Source organism: Thamnophis elegans, chromosome 3 (assembly GCF_009769535.1).
Source record: "Thamnophis elegans isolate rThaEle1 chromosome 3, rThaEle1.pri, whole genome shotgun sequence".
In the NCBI taxonomy this organism is placed as follows: Eukaryota; Metazoa; Chordata; class Lepidosauria; order Squamata; family Colubridae; genus Thamnophis; species Thamnophis elegans.
The window spans coordinates 41633450-41647441 of NC_045543.1; the positions used below are offsets into that span (position 1 = coordinate 41633450).

The following is a 13992-nucleotide window of genomic DNA, read 5'->3' on the forward strand; positions in this document are numbered from 1 at the left end:
GGTTTATTCTAAAAATATCTTGTAGCATTCAATATGTAGGGCAAAAGCAACTAGGAGAAGTTTATCTTCAACACTGAACAAAAGAAAAATTAATCACAATCTTAAAAACTTAAGGAATTTGAAATAAACAGCAAAAATTAAAGACGTTTTTGATCTATGAAATTTAGAAGTGAATTAAGAGGTCAGTTAGAAATCAGAGTTATTTTGTTTGCCTTGGTTCATAAGAAAAATAAAGGACTTGACTTCCGGGGGAGGAGCTGTCGTCGCCGGGGGCTCAACGGAGTCCCCTCAGAGTTCTGGTCTGTATATCTAAAAGATCTATAGATATCTCCCCTTTTAGGCAGAAAGGGGCAGGGAGGAGCTCAGTCGTTAGAATCTCTTTGAAGTTCACAGCCTTTTGTCTTTCGCTGTGAACGGAGAAGAGGTTCAACACAAAGCTGAGCTTTTTTTTTTTTTTTTTTACTCCAGCCAGATCTTCTCAGCTGTTTTTTTTTTCAGCTCAAGGCGGGTCGTCCTCCCCCCTCAGAACAAATCTAAGCTATTTAAAATCGGTCCGGGCAGCAACCATTCCTGAAAACCTTTTTTGTTTATTATTATTTAAAATACCAGCTTCAATCTTACAAAAAACTCCTTTGTTTAACTGTTTTTCAAAATGGCGATTTTATAGCCTTCGCAGTTGATATACTTAATCAGCCCTGTTTTTCTGAAGACTTCTCTTTACTAATTGCCAAAGTTTACTCAAAGTATTTTATTGCAAATCAAGGTGTGCAGAGACTTTTTTGTTCGCTTTTGTTCTTTTATAATGGCTCCCAAGTCAAAAAATTCTAAGCGTTTTCTTAACAATACATCCCAAGTAATCGCTATAAAGCCACAGTCTTTGCCTTCTACGCCCCCTACTGGAGATATGTTAACGAAAGAATTTCTTTTTGAAACTCTCAGAGAATTTAGAGAGGAAATAATGCAATTTATTTCGGAACTATGTGATAAACTTGATGCCAAGATTGCCCAAATAAAGGAGGATACCATCCGAGTTATAACCGTGATGACAGATTACATTGCAGGAATGGAGGATAAATTGGAACTTTTGGAACAAGACAATTTTAATCTGACATCTAAAATCGAAAAGTTGCAACAGGAAGTTGAAAAGACAGAGAGACAACTTGTTATGACAAATTATAAAAAGACTGCGTTTGCAATAAGAGTTAGGGGATTGCGTGAAAACGAACAGGAGAATTTGAAGCAGACTTTTTTTGAAGCTTTCAGTCGTGTGGTGGGAGGTCCGGGACTCAACTTTGATTGGCAGATCCAAAAAATTTACCGCCATAATTCGTGGACAGCAAAACAGAGACAGCTTCCGAGAGATGTGGTTATATATTTTGCTACAAAAGTATCCAGAAACGCGATACTACAAGAGCTCTACAACAACAGGCTGCAAATTGATGGACAGGATTTGATCGTTTTTAAAGAGGTGCCACCCCAGATGTTAAAAGCCAGGAGAGAGTATGCTTTTTTAACTAAAGAACTTAGAGATAATCAGATACAGTACAGATGGGAGGCGCCATTTGGTATTACAGTCACACTTGACGATCAGAAACATCGCCTCAACTCAGCTTGTGAAGCCCGAGACTTTTATCATAAGATCTTAAAGGCGGGACTTCCTGAATTACCCGGACTTGGACAAATACAAGGAGAAGTACAAGAGAAACAACCAATCACACAACTACAAGGCGGGAGCTATCGTTTTTCCCCTTCGGAAGGGCAGCAGAGCGGAGAACAAGGATTTAGTTATGCTTCCAAAACATTTGCTTAACTTGAATAATACTCTGTGACTATGTCTTGTAGAAAATGGCATAGCGGTATACCGATCAAGAGACATTAAGGCTGTAAGAAACGATGCTATCGCCTCGGAAATTATATTGTATGGGACTTAAAAAAAAGACTTGATGGACAACTTGGAACTTTTACATAAACTGCTTATGTTGTATTCTCTAGGGTGAGGAAGGCGGAGATTGTGATGCTTTCGGATTGTGGTTTAGGTTGAATTGAGTTGGGAAGGGTGGCGCAGATGGGAGGGTAGTGAAGGTTTAATTAGAGCTTATTTTGAGCCAGAAAGTAAGTTGACTTTTATAGTAATTTTTATTTGAACATAATGTTTGGAAGAATATACTCAGGGAGCTTGAAGGAAGGCGGAGCAAATAGGGGAGGTGTACGGATGATAATAAAATATATATATGGACACGGGTAGAGGCAGGATGAGAGGAGTTGGAACAGAAACCGAGAGAAGTATTTGAGGTGTTTAAGTTGCTTTATAGAGAAAGAGGTAAAAGGGATATATTAAAGGTTTGGAAATGGATACATATTTAGATAAAGAGATAAGGTCCCTAGCTAGAGTAGAATTTTATTTGATTAACTCACTTGGTTTTAACATAGTTTGAAATCCTGCAAGTAATAAATTAATTGAGACTAGGAATGATGCACATTGCTTAAGTGTTAATAATGATGGGAAGCTGAGCTTAAGGTAGAGAGTTTATTGATTTCTCTTTTTTGGGGGGGTCTTTTTCCCCTTTCTTTTTTTTATTTTTATTTATTTTTATTTTTTTAGCTTCTAATCTATTTGGTTTCAATATACTCCAGACTTTGCTTGATAAGGAACGATGTCGGGAATGGGATCTGGGAAGTCGGAAGGGGGTCTGGGAAGGGGGTTTATGGGGGGGAGGGGGGGAGGGTGGAAATATAGATTCAATTTTTAAAACAATGAATGCACTTGGATACTGTTGCTTTTTTTTCTTTCTTTTTTTTTCCTTTCCTTTAATTTTTTTTTCTTATAATTTTAGTGTAAATTACAAAACGAATAGACCAATGAATAGTAAAAATACACCAAAGTGAGGAGTAGAGGGAAAGAAGAGGGAGGAATTAAGAGGGAGTGAGAAGGGAATGTAAGGAGGGTGAGATGGTGGGAAGGGGAGAAAGGAATGGTTGAGGGGGAGGGGAAGTAGAAGAGGGGATTGTTGGAGGGGAGAAATGAAAGTTGGAGGGGTAGAAGAAAGGGTGTATGAAGGATAGAAGTGTTATGAGTTGTGTTTATTGCTTTTTTTTTAACTGCACAGTATTTAAGTGATTGTATAAAGGAAAATGAAAATGAAATAAAAGATGTTAATACGGAAGAAAAATAAAGGACTTTATGATTTTAGAAACTGGATATCAGAAGGGACTAAAGATTCTAAGTAAAAAGGGAAAAATATAGCCCTGCTTTTGGTGTCGGTTAACGGGAACTTATAAAATGATACAAAACATTATAGCATTGGAAGTATTAAAGGGGATGTTAGAGCGATGGAGCAGTGGTGGGTTTCTATTTTTTTAAATTACCGGTTTGCTCGTGGGCAGGCACACTTTGGCACATGTGCAGAAGCATCCAGTGGGTGAGTGGAGCCTTTCACCGCCGCCACAACCGGTTTGCCAAATCTGGGCTGAACCGGGAGCAACCCACCTCTGAAATGGAGCCAGAAATTAGTAGCTACAATATCAATAGCAGCAATAACGAGGTGTGATTCCGCCCTAGTTATGTGTCCTTCTTAGGTGCTACTAAGCTGTCCCCAGTTATTGTTTATACTCCTTGTTTCTTAAGCAAAGTGGCAAAAAGCAGCAAAAGTGCCCTGCCTAACTGCATTATGTGGGCATCTATAATAATTGCTAACTTTCTTTTTTATTAATTCAATACGTTCCTCTTTCATATTTCACACTGGCTTGAACTTACTGTCTTAGCATCCCAAATAACCCATTGATCGCCAGGATGCCAAGATAGGCCTCCTTTCTGCTTGTGGACGACTGAGGGAGAGAGAATAAGCATACTATAATAGGGCTGCAAAAATACAGGTGACCACTAGATGGCAGTCCAGAGATACGGAATATGTTTAACACTTCCTTATCTGAAAGATTTGCCAGAGAACTGGGAATATCGTATTTATGACCCAGACACCATGCATTTTCTTAATGGATAGATAGATATCTCAGGGGTTGCCACAAGAAGAGGGTGTCAAGCTATTCTCCAAAGCACATGAGGCCAGGACAAGAAGCAATGGGTGGAAAGTAATCAAGGAGAGAAGCAACTTAGAACTAAGGAGAAATTTCCTGACAGTTAGAACAATTAATCAGTGGAACAATTTGCCTCCAGAAGTTGTGAATGCTTCAACACTGGAAGTTTTTAAGAAGAGATTAGATAACCATTTGTCTGAAGTGATGTAGGATTTCATGCCTAAGCAGGGGGTTGGACTAGAAGACAGACCTCCAAGGTCCCTTCCAACTCTGTTATTCTATTCTATTTTCTCAACAAAAAGGATTCTCCTCAGTTTTATTGTTTTTATCACATGCATAAACATCTATTCTATTTCTTATTCTTATTCTATTCTAGTCTTATTCTATTCTTATTTTTATTATTCTTATTCTTATTCTATTTATTATATTCTTATTCTGTTCTTATTCTATTCTTATTCTATTTTATCATATGCAAGCAGGCTAGTTTAATGTATATTTCATTCACTTAAATTATATGTCATACATATTCATGAACCACCTTTAAAACATGTGGCTTCCACCAAATTCTCCAAGCTACGCCAGCAAATCTGGAGAATGACATAATGGACAACCAATGGAGGAGGTCAGTCTACACTCTAATACAAAGAAAAAAGAAAAGAAAAGAGGAGACTTAACAGAGTGTGCAAACTATTATACAATATGCTTAATTTCACATGCTAACAAAATAATGCTTAGCATCATCCAACACAGATTAGAGCCCTACACGGAAAAAGAGATGCCAGATGTTCAAGCTGGCTTTAGAAAAGGCCAAGGAACACATTAATGCTAATGCATGCTGGATAATTGAGAAAGTCAGAGAGTATAAAAAATAAGTCACTGTGTGTTTCATTGATTATAGAAAGGCCTCTGATTGTGTCAATCATGCCTAGTTCTAGAAGATGCTCAGAAAAATTGAACTCCCAGAACATCTAATTGTCCTCATGAAAAAACAGACCAACACCAGGTTGGAAAAGGAATGTCACAGAGCTATTAAAAGAACCCTGCTTTCAATTCAAACTATATGCTGAATATATTTTACGAGAAGCTGGATTGGAAGAAGAAGCATGTTTCAAAATCAGAGGAAGAAACATCCACACCTTTGTGCTGTGCTGGTGATATTACCAATAGCTGAAAATGCAAAGGATTTGCAAACCCCAGAACTAAAAGTCAAAGAGCCGAGTGAAATAATGGGACTAAAATTAAATATAATTAAGAAAAAATATGACTATGTGTAGAATTATTAATCTTAGAATTGATAATAAAAATATCCAAGTGGTGGAGATCTTCTGCCCTTTAGGGGGTCAACCATCAACAGTAATGGAGCAAGCAGTCAAGATATACATTGCATATAAATACTAGGTTAGAGAAGCCATGAAGGCCCTGGAAAAGATATTCAAATGCCACAATGTATTTATGCCTGCAAAGAACAGAATTGGGCAAGCCATGGTGTTTCCTATGGCACTCTATAGAAGTGAAAGTTGGACTTTAAATAAGCAGGATATGAAGAGTAAAGATGCCTGTTAGGTAAGCTCCCTGTTGGGAGAGCAAGTACGTTCAGAAAAGCGTTGTGAGAGTTGTGTTGGAGAACACACAAACCAGCATACAGAGACACTGCAGTTTAAATAGGCTTTTACTTTCATGGAAATAGAGGTGTCAGAGTCCATCAAACAGTCCAAATCATACACGGATAACACAGTCAGTCATCAATGTCTTTCAGTTAAGGGATAATCCAAATAACATAGTCCAGTAATCATACAAACAGTCAGGTACTCTAGTAGTTGCAGAGTTTGCTAGTAGTTGCAAAACTTACAATAGCTCACGGCACTTTCTGGCTCCCTCTTATGGCCAATTGAGGAAAACAGCAACCAATCACATTTTACAGTATGATTTAAAGAAACAGGTACAACATTGTTACATGGTTTATATATTGCCAACCCAACCGTTAGATTATATTCCTAACAGTGCCTTTGAACTTTGCTGTTAGAGAAGACTCTTCAAGGTAATATGGACAGCTAAGAAAACAAACCAATGGCTCACCAATGGCAAGAGAGATGGACTCAGTTAAAAATTGCAATGGGCGTACTCTTTAAAGACCTGAAAGGTCAAATTATGGATAGATTGTCATGGAGAAAAATCTGACTATGGGGTAGGTGGGAGTCAAAATGAGTTGATTACAGATGGTCAGCCAATCAAAATGTTTAACAGTGAAATACATAAAATGAGAAAAAGAGGAGGGGGAGAGGGGGAGAAAGAGAATGATGGTTGTAAACTAATAAAAGTCATCAATGTACAATGAGTGATAAACAAATGGGGGAAAAGACTGATTAACTAAAAAAGAGTTAACATCTAAACAATGTGGTTCCACCACAAAACCGCGATAGACTAAAGCACGTGTGACTAAAGCGCAGTGACAAAACCGCACCGTCAAAACCGCGCGACAACAGCGCGCCGACAACAGCGCGCCGACAGAAGCACGCTGTAACATAACCCTAAAAATAACCCTAAACCTAACTCTAAACCTAACGCTAAACCTAACCCTAAACCTAACCCTAAACCTAACCCTAAACCTTACCTTAACTGAAATCGCGCTTCTGTCGGCGCGCTGTTGTCGGCGCGCTGTTGACATCGCGGTTTTAGCGCCGCGGTGTTGTCGGCGCGCTTTTGACGTTTGCGGTTATGTCGTGCCACGAAACAATGTATGTTGATATCAATATAAAATAACCCTTCAATTCACAATCCCTATAGGGTATCCCTATGATCCCTTTAGATCATAGGGATAATGATTTATTTTATACTTTCTTGCTTTCAAAGGATAAGCCATTCAGAACCCTTTGGAGTTTGATAGCTTCTAAATCAAATCAAAATAAATAAATATTGCTATGCATCTTACCTTTTCTAGAATATATGGAATTTTCAAAAGTAGATAAGAGTATATATCAATCAAAAATACCACTGACGCCTAATCTGAGGTAGGGCAAAATATTGTATCAGATAGGAGGACCCTGTCCTTTTTCAAGTCAGCCTATGAACATATTCCTACTATTGCATCTTCATAGCATAAGCCAGCCATTGTCAAAGTTATATAAAGCCTTTCATCATTGCTGTTGTTATTTTCTTATGGTGATTGAGTAACTCTAGAAGGAAAACTACTAGCGAGGTAACTTCTGATTATATATCCATCAAGCTTGGTGCCATGTACCCTAAATGTCAGCAGCCTTATCAGATCTCCAGCAGAAAGAGCTTCACATTGCATGTAACCTATTTCTTTTACCTGGAGACTATAGAAATTAAACCTACATGCTTCTTTGGTTCCTTTTGAAAGGAGGTACTGCACTGGGATTAAGAGCTGGGGTGGTGCAGTATTGGTTAGAATCAGAGGTGGGTTGCTGCCAGTAGTGGAAGTCAGGCCTGGGTTGCAGAACTGACACCGACCCAAGCCTGACATGCCCCCGAACCAGTTTCCTCTCCTCCACTGGGCCGCCGCGCAACACGCAGAACAATTTACATTGTACAGCACACACGTGTGTGTGGGTTGCGAACCAATAGTAAAATTGGCAGCAACCCACCCCTGGTTAGAATGCAGTACTGCAGGCTAATTCTGCCCTTAACAGGAGTTCAATCCAGATCAGCTCAAGATTAACACAGACCTCCATTCTTCCAAGCCTGTTAAAATGAGGGTCCATATTGTTGGGGGCAAAATGCTGACTCTGGTACCTGTTTCAAGAGGGCTGTAAAGACTGTGAAGCTATATGTCTGTGCTATTGCTATTTTATAATAAATAAAATATATTTTACAATAAAAGCTCTGTTTATAATATGGAGAGATGTACTGCTAGCAAATATCCTATAGTAATATATAGCCATCTCGAAAGTGAAAAAGATGAAATGTGCTGAACTGCTCAGTATCAAGATAACAGTGAGATTTTTAAAAATGCAAACTTTATTTGTTAAATATATCTTTCAAATTCTGTAATATCAGAAATAGAGATCTTGTTCCTTAGAGACTTTTTGTGTGAAGCTAAAAAATTGAACTTATGACTTTTGGATTTGATGATGAGAAAACATAGATTATTTTTAAAAAAAATATATGTTGTAACAAAAGAGTAGGTGGTAAGTTTCCATTTATATATCCTTTGCTGATGTTGAGATAGAGAGAAAAGTACAAATATGCCCTTGAGAAGAAGGGATGGGTGCTGGGAACAGAAACCAGAAGAGAAGAGGACTTCCAGGAATGCAGAGGCAAACTGAAGACGGCTCCTCTGAAAAGGACCCAATGACTGCAACAGAAAAAGGAGCCAGCTTCAGTTCTCAGAACTCCTCCCCAGACAAGCAGATGTCTCAGGATCATTTGCACAACCTCCAGACAGCAGATCCTCTCAAGGAGACCACCAGGTTTAGAACTCTGGGAACCAAGGAATCACAATCTTTGCCCAAGCCACAGTCAGCACCTTCAAAAGGACACTGAATTCATATACTACCTTTCTTAATCGCTTCTGGAAATTGTTTCATATTGCATATGAAACATTTGCATATTAAGACCTTTCAGAAGTTATTGAAATTAATTATAAGAAATATTCCTGTGGAGAAATGCTGTTGGTTGGGGCGGGGAACCATGATAAGATGGAACTTTCAAGGTTGGATATTAGAGGAAACCAGAAGGAATTAAAGATTTCAATTTTAAAAAAGAACCATTAATATCGCTTAGGAATCTAAGTGAAGAAACCAATGATAATTACATGATTGTTCCGCATTGTCGCTGAAACGGAGAAAGGTTACAATTTTGAGCCTTATTTGAGTAAGTTTCCAAGAAACTGGAACAAGTTTATAGCGACAATCAGAGATATAGAAGCAGAGGTGAAATTGAGAAAATTGGATATAACCAGCCTGGGAAAAATAAGAAAGGTGGGGAGGGAGTAATAAGAGCACTGTTCAAATACTTAAAGATAATTTCCATTGAATAAGTCATTTCCTGTTCTACGTCATCCCAGAATGTTGGACACAGAATAATAGTCTTAAATTATAGCAGCAATTTTTATATTGATACAATGGGAACAACGTTTATATTGAATTCCTCCTCTAAACAAGGAAGGCAAACAAGACCTCTAAAGCCCCAAGGATGTAATTGCCTTTGTGAGGTGGAAAATATAACGTAGAGTTCCTAGAAAATCATTGTTTGTTTACAGGGGTTGAATAAAATTACCTTGGTACGGGGCGCCTCTCTGCATTTCTTGTTCCTCCTTTACTCTCCCCTCCTCCTTGGCCTTAGGGCTGCCCTGTTCTTCCTCTTTTTGGTGCCTGAGATTTTATTGTAAATAAATGATACATGATCAAGGACACTCGGCTGACAAGGCCTAGGTCCTTTTCTGTGGGTTTCTCCTTTTCCACATTGCTGTTTATGACAAGATGAGCCTGCATTCTCTCTGCCATTCCTACTACACTAATCTCAAATTATTAAATAATCAGAACAAATTTAGAACCAGTACAAATGAGATCGGATGTGCTCTCAAAAAACCATCTAATACTTTCAGTTTTACCTAAAGCCAATTATAGGGGGCTCACTTTTATGGGCCAAATAATAATGCAGGCATATAGCTAACCCTTTCTTTTATGTTCTTTTTTCAATTTAAACCCTATCCCCATGTCTTGTCTTCTCCAGCAGAGTCTCCTAGGGAGTCAAGCACAATAATTCTTTCTATAAGAACTCGTTTTGAATAGTTCTCAAGAAAAACCATTAACTTGGCTTATGCTTTAATTGCAGTTATAGACTAACTACAAACATCGGCTTTGTTTTTTAATGTCTACATTTCTAGGCCCTAAGACCAAAAGTTTGGAATCTTCTACCCTTTTCTTTCTTCTACCCTTTTGCTGTGATGGACCACTAGCAGCTCATTGACAACAACTGTACTGTAGAACAAAAAGATATTTTTTGATCCTAGGATATTTGTTTTCCTACCGTACCAGTCCATCTCTTATACTACTCTATGCTTATAACTTTGTAACGTGGTTGGGAAACAAGAAATATACAATGATAGTCATAGCATTTAAAAAGAAATTGGAATACATTTTTTCTTGTGGATGTGGGTGCTTTATACAGGTAGATTTAGTACAATAACAATTATTGTTCTGCATAAATATTTGTTGAATTTAAAGCTAATATTTTATCTCTGCATTTTGGTTTGATTTTATAAACCTCTACAGCAGGGGTGTCAAACTTGTGATGATGACATGTTGTGATCACATGATGTATCCCAATTTCCCCCCTTCACTAAAATGGGGGTGGGGGTGGCCAGCGCATGATGCAGTCAGCCCGCAGGCTGCGAGTTTGACACCCCTGCTCTACAGAATTAAATGTGGCTGGCTTATGGGCATATTATTTCAAATGTTTATATTTATTTTGAAGGGTATTCATAATTTTAATGAAACTTGAAAATGACACTATGATAGTAGTATATGAATATAATGGATTTCATAAGATCAATGTATGGTTGTTTCATAAAAGGTCATTGTATGGTCAGATCCGTTGGATGTCTTTCCAAAGAAAATACCGTACATACGAGGGGGTGAATGTTATTCTGTGTTCAATTAGCTGCGTATCTAATCATGTAGTATTGAATTATAATATGCCTCAATAACTAAATTGTGCATAGGGCCGGTTATGCTATTGAACGAACTGTAATTTGCAAACTATGAAAGTGTCCCCCCACTTTTTGAAAAAAATTGCTTCATGGTTTTCAAGAGCAACTTTAGACGCACCAAACTTTTCATGGCAAATGGAGGCTTTGCAATTTTCTACACTTAAACTTACATTCACTTTATAATTATCTCTTAACATTAACATAAACTAATAATGGCTACTGAGTTGAGTCTTGTGTGGCAAAATGTCTTATGTAAAAATGTTTGAGGCATAATTTGTACACTATTGTTTTTCTTTCTCTTTCTTCCAAACTTAATTCATCTTCATTGTTTATCTTCTCATAAAACAATTACATTTTATGACTGCTGTGAGATGCAAAACAATGCAACATTAATGACTGAATAAATACTTTTTAAAACACCGCAAATAGGAGTCTTAAGAAAACTCACTGTATGGGCAAAAAAACTGCGTGTGAAGGAAGCTGCGGCTATACAGATTTTATGAAGATTAGGTGCAATTTAATGAATAAGTAGGAAAATATAGTGAGAAATTTGCAGTAATAATGAAACTTATTTTTGATGTATTATGTATTTCCATACGTGATAAACATCATCTAGAATTCTTAAATGTAGAACTGAAATATGTTTTGATATCTAAATAAAAAAGGTTACATTTTCTGCTAAGATGACCCTGTTGCTCCACACAAACGAAATAAATTCTATCTGAAACATGCTAAGCTAGCACAACTGAAATGATGGGTGAGCATAGCCTTTTGTCCGCTATGCTGGTTTATCATATAGACCTCATTTTCAAAGAGACAGCATTAAAAGATATCTGTACATTTGCAGCACCTGAAGGCAGAATTCTATTATCTCTTGATGTGAACACAAAACAGTAAATCAGATAATAGCAATTTTTTCCATAAATGAAGGTAATGCACATAGCCTGTACATTCTCATCTGGTTCTTCCTATTACTGTAGAGTTAAGGGCTAAACAATCCAGAAATTGCATACTGCTCCCAAGATTTTGGATTGCTTCTCCTCTTACAAGCCAAAATTGTAAATAAAATCTTGTTTTAATATACAGGTAGTCCTCAACTTACAACCTTTCATTTAGTGACCATTCAACGATAGGACAGCACTGAAAAAAGTGACTTATGACCATTTTTCACATGACGGTTGCAACATCCCCATGGTGACATGGTCAAAATTCAGATGCTTGGCAACTGGCTCATGTTTATGATAATTGCAGGGTCGCAGGGTCAGGTGATCACCTTTTGAGAACTTCTGAGGAGTAAAGTCAATGGGTAAGCCAGATTATCTTTACAACTGTATTACTAATTTAACTGCAGTGTTTTATTTAACAACTGTGGCAAGAAAGTTCATAAAATGGGGCAAAACTGTCTCACTTAGCAATAGAAATTTTGGGCTCAATTGTGATCGTATGTCGAGTGGCTTACCTAAATACCTCTATGTATTTAGTATTTTTAAAAACAAGCCACCCTTTTAGGTTTAGAGGAAATTCTAAATAAATTATTTCTGATTTGTTCAATTACTCATGCTAAGAGAGGAGCCAAGAAGAAGTGAGTGGGTAGTCTGCAGCTTTTCAAAATACATTTCACCAAAATCCTAGTTTATTTTTCTACACAGAGACATTGAATTTTGGTTGTATCAGAATTCAGATAGATGCAGGCACACTAAATGTTACAGCAGGAGTAATCTTACATGTTGCATATGAGGCAAGAAAAACAACATGGGTGGTTCAAAGAGAAACATAAAAGAAGCTTTGTTAGATTAAATCCATACTACTGAATAACCAAGAAAAGATAGTTGTTCAGCAGAGATAAAGACAATCTCCTGGTACTTTTAGTGCATTTTAAGAAACCCATAGAGGCACGAATCTTTGTGAGTTACAGAATAGAGGAAATTAGGAAAACTGAATGTGTCCATTCAATCTCTTCCCATCTTTGAGAAGAATTAGAGAATGTGTGCTCCTTTTTGCTACTATGTGCAAGGGTCATAGAACAAGGAGTACAGAATGCATAAATTTGCAGTCTCCGTGGAAGTAAATCAAATGTGTATTTGCAATCTCACTGCCTAGCCCTAGCAGCTTAAAAACCATGAGGATAAGGTGAGCTAGAGGAAGACAACTGGAGATTCTCTGGGTCAGGCTGTCTGATTAGGTCACCCCAACACCACCAATGAGTCCTGTGAAAGAACCTCTGACTGGGCCCTGCTGGAAGACAAAAAAGGACCTGCTAAACCTCATCAGCTAAAATTGGTATTCAAGATTATTGTGGGGAGGGGAATAAAGACAACCATGGTAGCACCTTTTCTGACAATCTACAAGTTTTATTCAAACATATAAGTTTTTGTGAACTTTAAAGTGGCTAGGCCAGTGTTTCTCAACCTTGGCGACTTTAAGTCCTGTAGACTTCAACTCCCAGAATCCCCCAGCCAGCTTCGGAACAGCTTTCGTTTGCTATGCTGGCTGGGGGATTCTGGAAGTTGAAGTCTACAGGACTTAAAGTCACCATGGTTGAGAAACACTGGGCTAGGCTAATATAGGATTTAAATTAGGTTGAAGGGGGAAGGGAGGGGAGAAGACAGGTTGATTGTTCAGGTTACATATGAGACTGTTTAGAAGCACCTTATCAGTTAAATATTGTAATGTATTAAAAAAACCACTTTCTTTGTGGAATCCTTTTCAAAGTGCCTGTAATCTTTTGATATATATGAATTCAACCATTTCCTGCTCAGTGGGGCTGTTAAAGTTCTGTTTCCCTTAAGCTGTTATTTTGAAGTCTACCACAGAGTGTTCCGGGAGTTTAAAATGCCCTGATATTACTTTGTTCTTTTTTTTGAGTCCTCATGTCAACCTTGTGTCCATCCGTTCTTGTGCAAAATGTGTTCCATTTGTTGATTTTGGCATCCAAAAGGACATTAACACCTCACGTTAGAGGACCAGCATGTGAAGAGAGCTCTAATTTTACCTGTACATTTGTTGGGACCTGTGATGGCTTCATTGATGTGGATGTGGGAACAGAGTAAACATTTGGGTTTCTTGAAGGTCTGGCTCTCATGTTAGCATCTTTGTCCTGGGGTTGTTGTTGTTTTTTTGTTTTGCTTCTTATGACAATTTGCTTCAGGTTGGATGGCTGTCAGTAAGCAACTATGGACCAGCCACTCAGGGCCTCAGAAAGTGCGGTGTCGTATGGGCTGTGGCTTGCCGATAAAGCATTTGAGTGGCTTGTGCTCGGAGCTATAGGTGACTACTGTTATGTTGTT

At 37.9% G+C, this 13992-nt stretch overlaps 1 protein-coding gene across 2 annotated transcripts in view; it reads right to left on the minus strand.

Moving 5' to 3' along the window:
* Positions 1–13992, minus strand: part of LOC116506394 (T-cell surface glycoprotein CD4-like) — a 36482-nt gene that overhangs the window by 12447 nt on the left and 10043 nt on the right. The gene's annotated exons all lie outside the window — the stretch shown is intronic.